Consider the following 9,387-nt stretch of genomic DNA (forward strand, 5'->3'; position numbering starts at 1 on the left):
GAGAAATCCGCCCGTTTTCGTTATTAGCTATCGAATCGACCTAATGCCAGATCGTCATATTGGCCGTTCTTCTCTCTGAAACGGTTACATTTATCGCGTGCAAAGCTATGTCGCGTGCTGCGGTATGAGGAGACACTAAAAGCACCATAACAGAACACAGAAGAAATTTCTAAGTTGATGTGTTAGAACACAGAAGAAGCTTCTAAGTTGATGTGGAAGCCAGCACGTAGCAGTACAATTCAAGTTTTAGTTATCGATTATTGACTTTTTAGACGGCTTTGGTGCATTGGACATGAGCTAGGACCTGAAGATTTTGCATGAAGGGAATTCTAGCAGCCACGTTGCACGGGGTGATGTGAAAAGTTTCGTATGTAGTGTAAAGCTGAGAAATCCGCCCGTTTTCATTATTTCTATCGAATCGACCTAATGCCAGATCGTCTTATTGGCCGCTCTTCTCTCTGAAATGGTTACATTTAACGTGTGCAAAGCTATGTCGCGTGCTGCGGTATGTGGAAACAGTAAAATCACCATAATATAATACAAAAGAAGCATCTAAGTTGATGTGATAGCCAGTACGAAGCAGTACAACTCAAGTTTTAGTTATCGATTATTGCCTTTTTTAGACGGCCTTGGTGCCTTGGACATGAGCTAGGACCTTAAGATTTTGCATGAAGGGAGGTCTCGCAGCCACGTTGCACGACAGAATGTGAAAAGTGCTCATATATATTAAACACCTGAGAAATCCGCCCGTTTTCGTCATTTGCTATCGAATCGATTTAATGCCATATCGTCAAATTTGCCGCCCTTCTCTCTGAAACGGTTACATTTATCGTGTGCAAACCTATGTTGCGGGCTGCGGAATGCCTGGACACTAAAAGCACCATAATAGAACACAGAAGAAGCATCTAAGTTGATGTGATAGAAAGTACTTAGCCGTACATTTCAAGTTTTAGTTATCGATTATTGCCTTTTTAGACGGCTTTGGTGCCTTGGACATGAGCTAAGACCTTAAGATTTTGCATGAACGGAGGTCTAGCAGCCGCGTTGCAAGAGAGAATGTGAAAAGTGTTCATATGTTGTAAAAACCTGAGAAATCCGCCGGTTTTCGTTATTTGCTATCGAATCGACCTAATGCCAGATCTTCATATTGGCCGCTCTTCTCTCTTGAACGGTCACATTTATCGTGTGCAAAGCTATCTCGCCTGCTGCGGAATGCCTAGACACTAAAAGCACCATAATGGAACATAGGAGAAGCATTTAAGTTAATGTGATAGCCAGTACGAAGCCGTACATTTCAAGTTTTAGTTATCGATTATTGACTTTTTAGGCGGGTTTATTGCCTTGGACATGAGCTAGTACCTTAAGATTTTGTATGAAGGTAGGTATAGCAGCCGCATTGCACAGGGGAATGTGAAAGGTGATCATATGTAGTGAAAACCTGAGAAATCAGCCCGTTTTCGTCATTTGCTATCGAATCGACTTAATGCCAGATCGTCATATTGACGGTTCTTCTCTCTGAAATGGTTACATTTATCGTGTGCAATGCTATGTCGCGTGCTGCGGTATGCGGAGTCACGAAAAGCACCATAATATAATACAAAAGAAGCACCTAAGTTAATGTGATAGCCAGTACGAAGCAGTACAATTCAAGTTTCAGTTATCGATTATTGCCTTTTTTAGACGGCTTTGGTGCCTTGGACATGAGCTACGACCATCAGATTTTGCAGGAAGGGAAGTCTAGCAGCCGCCTTGCACGGGAGAATGTGAAAAGTGTTGATATGTAGTGAAAACTTGTGAAATCCGCCCGTTTTCGTTATTTGCTATCGATTCGACTTAATGCCAGATCGTCATATTGGCCGCTCTTCTCTCTGAATCGGTTACATTTATCGTGTGCAAAGCAAGGTCTCGCGCTGCGGTATGCGGAGACACTAAACGCACCATAATAGATCACAGAAGAAGCTTCTCAGTTGATGTGATAGACAGTACGAAGCAATACAGTTCAAGTTTTAGTTATCGATTATTGACTTTTTAGACTGCTTTGGTGCCTTGGACATGAGCTAGGACCTTACGATTTTGAATGAAGGGAGGTCTAACAGCCGCGTTGCACTGGAGACCGTGAAAAGTCTTCATATGCAAAAAAAACCTGAGAAATCCGCCCGTTTTCGTCATTTGCTATCGAATCGACTAAATGCCAGATCGCCATTTTGGCTGGTATTCTCACTAAAACGGTTACATTTATCGTGTGCAAAGCCATGTCGCGTGCTGCGCTATGCGGAGACACTAAAGGCACCATAATAGAACACAGAAGAAGCTTCTAAGTTGATATGATAGCCAAAACGAAGCAATACAATTCAATTTTTAGCTATCGTTTGTTGACTTTTTAGACGGCTTTGGTGCCTTGGACATGAGCTAGGACCTTAAGATTTTGCTTGAAGGGAGATCTAGGAGCCGCGTTGCACGGGGGAATGTGAAAAGGGTTCATATGTAGTGAAATCCTGAGAAATCCGCTCGTTTTCGTCATTTGCTATCGAATCGACTTAATGCCAGATCGTTATATTGGCCTCTCTTCTCTCTTAAACGGTTACATTTATCCTGTGCAAAGCTATGTCGCGTGCTGCGGTATGCGGAGACACTAAAGGCATCATAATAGAACACAGAAGAAGCTTCTAAGTTGAAGTGATAGCCAGTACGAAGCAGTCCAATTCAAGTTTTAGTTAACCATTATTTACTTTTTAGACGGCTTTGGTGCCTTGGACATGAGCTAGGACCTTATGATTTTGCATGAAGGGAGTTCTAGCAGCCGCGTTGGATGGGGGTATGTGAAAGGTGTTCATATGTAGTGAAAACCTGAGAAATCGGCAAGTTTTCATCATTTGCTATCGAATCGACTTCATGCCATATCGTCATATTGGCCGCTCTTCTCTCGGAAACTATTATTTTTTTCGTGTTCAAAGCTATGTCGCGTGCTGTGGTATGTGGTGACACTAGAAGCACCATAATAGAACACAGAAGAAGCTTCTAGGTTGATGTGATAGCCAGTAAGAAGCAGTACAATTCAAGATTTAGTTATCGATTTTTGACTTTTTAGACGATATTGGTGCCTTGGACATGCGCTGGGATCTTACGACCTTGCATGAAAGCAGTCTAGCTGCCGCGTTGGACGGGGGAATGTGAAACGTGTTCAAATGTAGTGAAATCCTGAGAAATCCATTCGTTTTCGTCATTTGCTATCGAATCGACTTAATGCCAGATCGTCATATTGGCCGCTCTTCTCTCTTAAACGGTTACATTTATCGTGTGCAACGCTATGTCGCGTGCTTCGGTATGCGGAGACACTAAAAGCACCATAACAGAACTCAAAACAAGCTTCTAAATTGGTGTGATAGCCAGTCCGAAGCCGTACATTTCAAGTTTCAGTTATCGATTATTGACTTTTTAAACGGCTTTGGTGCCTTGGACATGAGCTAGGACCTTAAGATTTTGCATAAAGGTAGGTCTAGTAGACGCGTTGCACTGTGGAATGTGAAAAGTGTTCATACGTTGTGAAAACCTGAGAAATCCGCCCGTTTTCGTCATTTGCTATCGAATCAAATTAATGACAGATCGTCATATTGGCCGGTATTCTCTCTGAAACGGTTACATTTATCGTGTGCAAGCAATGTCGCTGCTGTGGTATGCGGAGACACTAGAAGCACCATAATAGAACACAGAAAAAGCTTCTAGGTTGATGTGATCGCCAGTACGAAGCAGTAACATTGAAGATTTTGTTACAGATTATTGACTTATTAGACGATTTTGGTGCCATGTACATGCGCTAGGACCTTACGACCTTGCATGAAAGGAGTCTAGCAGCCGCGTTGCACGGGGGAATGTGAAAAGTGTTCACATGTAGTGAAATCCTGAGAAATCGGCTCGTTTTCGTCATTTGCTATCGAATCGACTTAATGCCAGATCGTCATATTGGCCGCTCTTCTCTCTAAAACGGTTACATTTATCGTGTGCAAAGCTATGTCGCGTGCTGCGGTATGCGGAGACACTAAGAGCACCATAATAGAACACAGAAGAAGCTTCTAAGTTGATGTGATAGCCAGTAAGAAGCAGTACAATTCAAGTTTTAGTTATCGATTATTGACTTTTTAGATGGCTTTGGTGCCTTGGACATGAGCTAGGACATTACGATTTTGCATGAATGGAGGTCTAGCATCCGCGTTCCACGGGTGAATGTGAAATGTGTTCATATGTAGTGAAATTCTGAGAAATCCGCCCGTTTTCGTGATTTGCTATCGAATCGACTTTTGCCAGATCGTCATATTTGCCGCTCTTCTCTATGAAACGGTTACAATTATTGTGTGCAAAGCTATGTCGCGTGCTGCGGAATGCGGAGACACTACAAGCACCATAGTAGAACACAGAAGAAGCTTCTAAGTTGACGTAATAGCCAGTAAGAAGCCGTAAAATAATTCTTTTAGCTATCGATTATTGACATTTTAGTCGGCTTTGGTGCACTGGACATGAGCTAGGATATTAAGATTTTGCATGAGGGAGTTCTAGCAGCCGGGTTGCACGGGGGAATGTGCAAAGTGTTCTTATGTAGTAAAAACCGAGAAATCCGCCGATTACGTCATTTGCTATCGAATCGACCTTTGTCAGATCGTCATATTGGCCGCTCTTCTCTCTGAAACGGTTACATTTATCGTGTGAAAAGTATGTCGCGTACTGCGGTCTGCGTAGACAATAAAAGCACCATAATAGAACAGAGAAGATGTTTCTAAGTTGGTGTGATAACCAAAACGAAGCAGTACAAATCTAGTTTAAGTCATCGATTATTGAATTTTTAGACGGCTTCGGTGCCTTGGACATGAGCTAGGACATTGCCATTTTGCATTAAGGGAGGTCTAGTGACCGCGTTGCACGGGGGAATGTGAAAAGTGTTCATATGTAGTGAAAACCTGAGAAATCCGCCCATTTTCGTCATTTGTAATCGAATCGACTTAATGCCAGATCGTCATATTGCCCGCTATTCTCTCTGAAACCGTTACATATATCGTGTGGAAAGCTATATCGCGTGCTGCAGTATGTGGAGACACTAAAAGCACCATAAAAGAACACAGATTAAGCTTCTAAGTTGATGTGATAGCCAAAACGAAGCAGTACAATTCAAGTTTTACCTATCGATTATTGACTTTTTAGACGGTGTTGGTGCCTTCGACATGAGCTAGGACCTTAAAATTTTGCATGAATGGAGATCTAGCAGCCGCGTTGCACGGGGGAACGTGAAAAGTGTTCTTATGTAGCGAAAACCTGAGAAATCCGCCCGTCTTCGTCATTTGCTGTCGATTCGAGTTTTGCCAGATCGTCATATTGGCCGGTTTTCACCCTGAGAAGGTTACATTTATCGTTAGGAAAGCTATGTCACGTGCTGCGGTATGCGGAGTCACTAAAAGCACCATAATAGATCAAAGAAGAAGCTTCTAAGTTGATGTGATATCCTGTTCGAAGCAGTCCAATTCAAGTTTTAACTATCGATTATTGACTTTTTAGACGGCTTTCGTGGCTTGGACATGAGGTAGGTCCTTAAGATTTTGCATTAGGGAGGTCTAGCAGCCGCGTTTGACGGGGGAATGTGAGAAGTGTTCATATGTAGTGAAAACCTGGGAAATCCGCCCGTTCTCCACATTTGCTATCGAATCGACGTTTGAAAGATCGTCGTATTGGCGGCTCTTCTCACAAAACGGTTACATTTATCGTGTGCAAAGCTATGTCGCGTGCTGCGGTATGCGGAGACACTAAAACCTCCATAATAGAACACAGAAGAAGCTTCTAAGTTGATGTGATAGCCAGTTACATGCAGTACAATTCCAGTTTTAGCTATCGATTATTGACTTTTTAGACGGCTTGGGTGCCTTGGACATGAGCTACGACCTTAAAATTTTGCATGAAGGGAGATCCAGCAGCCGCGTTACACGGTGTAATGTGAAAAGTGTTCATATGTAGTGAAAACCTGATAAACCTGCCCGTTTTCTTCATTTGCTATCGAATCGACTTAATGCCAGATCGTCATATTGGACGTACTTCTCTCTGAAACGGTTACATTTATAGTGTGCGAAGCTATGTCACGTGGTGCGGTATGCAGAGTCACTAAAAGCACCATAATAGATCAAAGAAGAAGCTTCTAAGTTGATGTGATAGCCACTACGACGCAGTACAATTCAAGTTTTAATTTTTGAGTATTGACTTTTTAGACGGCTTTGTTGCCTCTGACGCGAGGTAGGACCATAAGATTTTGCATGAAGGGAGGTCTAGCAGCCGTCATGCACTGGGGAATGTGAAAAGTGTTCATATGTAGTGAAAACCTGAGGAATCCGCCCGTTTTCGTCATTTGCCATCGAATCGACCTAATGCCAGATCGTCATATTTCGCGCTCCTCTTTCTGAAACGGTTACATTAATCGTGTGCAAAGCCATGTCGCGTGCTGCGTTATGCGGAGACACTAAAAGCACCATAATGGATCACAGAAGAAGCTTCTAAGTTGAAGTGATAGCCAGTAAGAAGCAGTACAAATCAAGTTTTAGTTATCGATATTGACTTCTTAGACGGCTTTGGTGACTTGGACATGAGCTAGGACCTTAAGATTTTGCATGAAGGGAGGTCTAGCAGCCGTAATGCACTGGGGAATGTGAAAAGTGTTCATATGTAGTGAAAACCTGGGAAATACACCCGTTTTCGTGATTTGCTATCGAATCGACATTTGCCAGATCGTCATATTTTCGGCTCTTCTCTCTGAAACGGTGACATTTATCGTGTGCAAAGCTTTGTCGCGTGCTGCGGTATGCGGAGACACTAAAAGCACCATAATAGAACACAGAAGAAGGTTCTAAGTTGGTGTGATAGCCAAAACGAAGCAGTACAATTCAAGTTTTAGTTATCGGTTATTGACCTTTTAGACGGTTATGGTGCATTGCACATGAGCTAGGACCTTAAGATTTTCCATGAAGGGACGTCTAGCAGCCGCGTTGCACGGGGTAATGTGAAAAGTGTTCATATGTAGTGAAAACCTTAGAAATCCGCCATTTCGTCATTTGCTATCGAATCGACTTTTGCCAGTTCGTCTTATAACTGGTCTTCTCTCTGAAACGGTTACATTTATCGTGTGCAAAGCTATGTAGCGTGCTGCGGTACGCGGGGACCCTCAAAGCACCATCATAGAACACAGAAGAAGGTTCTAAGTTGATGTGACAGCCAGTACGTAGCAGGACTATTCAAGTTTTTGTTATCGATTATTGACTTTTTATACGGCTTTGGTGCCTTCGACATGAGCTCGGACCTTAAGATTTTTCATGAAGTGAGGTCTAGCAGCCGCGTTGCACGGCGGAATGTGAAAAGTGTTCATATGTAGTGAAAACCTGAGAAATAAGCCCGTTTTCGTCATTTGCTATCGAATCGACTTAATGCCAGATCGTCATACTGGCCGCACTTGTCTATGAAACGGTTACATTTATCGTGTGCAAAGCTATGTCGCGTGCTGCGGTATGCGGAGACACTAGAAGCACCATAATAGAAAACAGAAAAAGCTTCTAAGTTGATGTGATAGCCAGTACGAAGCAGTACTATTCAAGGTTTAGTTATGGATTATTGAATTTTTAGACGATTTTGGTGCCTTGAACTTGAGCTAGGACTTTACGACTTTGCATGAAGTAAGGTCTAGCAGCCGCGTTGCACGGGGGAATGTGAAAATTGAACATATGTAGTGAAAACCTGAGAAATCCGCCCATTTTCGTCATTTGCTATCGTATCAGCTTAATGCCAGATCGTCATATTGCCCGCTTTTCTCTCTGAAACCGTTAGATTTATCGTGTGCAAAGCTATATCGAGTGCTGCGGTATGCGGAGACACTAAAATCACCATAATAGAACACAGAAGAAGCTTCTAAGTTGATGTGATAGCCAGTACGAAGCAGTACAATTCAATTTTTATCCATCGATTATTTTCTTTTTAGACGGCTTTGGTTCCTTTGAGATGACCTAGGACCTGCAGATATTGCATAAAGGGATGTCTAAGAGACGCGTTGCACGGGGGAATGTGAAATGTGTTTATATGTAGAGAAAACCTGAGATATCCGAGCGTTTTCATCATTTGCTATCGAATCAACTTAATTTCAGATCGTCATATTGCACGCTATTCTCTCTAAAACCGCTACATTTATCGTGTACAAAGCTATGTCGCGTGCTGCGGTATGCGGAGACACTAAAAGCACCATAGTAGAACACAGAAAAAGCTTCTAAGTTGATGTGATAGATAGTACGAAGCAGTAAATTTCAAGTTTTAGTTTTAGATTATTGACTTTTTAGACGGCTTTTGTGCCTTGGACATGAGCTAGGACCTTAAGATTTTGTATGAAGGGAGGTCTAGCAGCCGCGTTGCACGGGGGAATGTGAAACGTGTTCATATGTATTGAAAACCTGAGAAATCCGCCCGTTTTCGTCATATGCTATCGAATCGACTTGATGCCAGATCATCATATTGCCCGCTGTTCTCTCTGGAACCGTTATATTTATCGTGTGCAAAGCTATGTTGCGTGCTGCGGTATTCGTAGACACTAAAAGCACCATAATAGAACACAGAAGAAGTTTCTAAGTTGATGTGATAGCCAGTAAGGAGCAGTAAAATTCAAGTTTTAGTTATGGATTACTGACTTTTTAGACGTCTTTGGTGCCCTGGACATGAGCTAGGACCTTAAGATTTTGCATGAGGGAGTTCTAGCAGCCGCGTTGCACATGGGAATGTGCAAAGTGTTCATATGTAGTAAAAACCTGATAAATCCGCCGATTACGTCATTTGCTATCGAATCGAATTTTGCCAGATCGCCATATTGGCCGCTCTTCTCTTCGAAACGGTTACATTTATCGTGTGCAAAGCTATGTCGCGTGCTGCAGAATGCGGAGACACTAAAAGCACCATAATAGGACACAGAAGAAGTTTCTAAGTTGGTGTGATACCCTAAAGGAAGCAGTACAATTCTAGTTTAAGTTATCGATTACTGATTTTTTAGACGGCTTTGGTGCCTTGGACATGAGCTAGGACCTTAAGATTTTGCATGAAGGGAGGTGTAGCAGCCGCGTTGGACGGGGGAATGTGAAAAGTGTTCATATGTAGTGAAAACCGGAGAAATCCGCCCGTTTTCGTCATTTGCTATCGATTCGACTTTTGCCAGAGTGTCATATTGGCCGCTCTTCTCAATGAAACGGTTACAATTATCGTGTGCAAAGCTATGTCGCGTGCTGAGGTATGCAGAGACAATAAAAGCACCATAATAGGTCAGAGAAGTAGCTTCAAAGATGATGTGATAGCCTGTACTAAGCATTACAATTTTTGTTTTAGTTACCGATT

The sequence above is a fragment of the Schistocerca gregaria genome, unplaced genomic scaffold (assembly GCF_023897955.1).
Source record: "Schistocerca gregaria isolate iqSchGreg1 unplaced genomic scaffold, iqSchGreg1.2 ptg000043l, whole genome shotgun sequence".
In the NCBI taxonomy this organism is placed as follows: domain Eukaryota; kingdom Metazoa; phylum Arthropoda; class Insecta; order Orthoptera; family Acrididae; genus Schistocerca; species Schistocerca gregaria.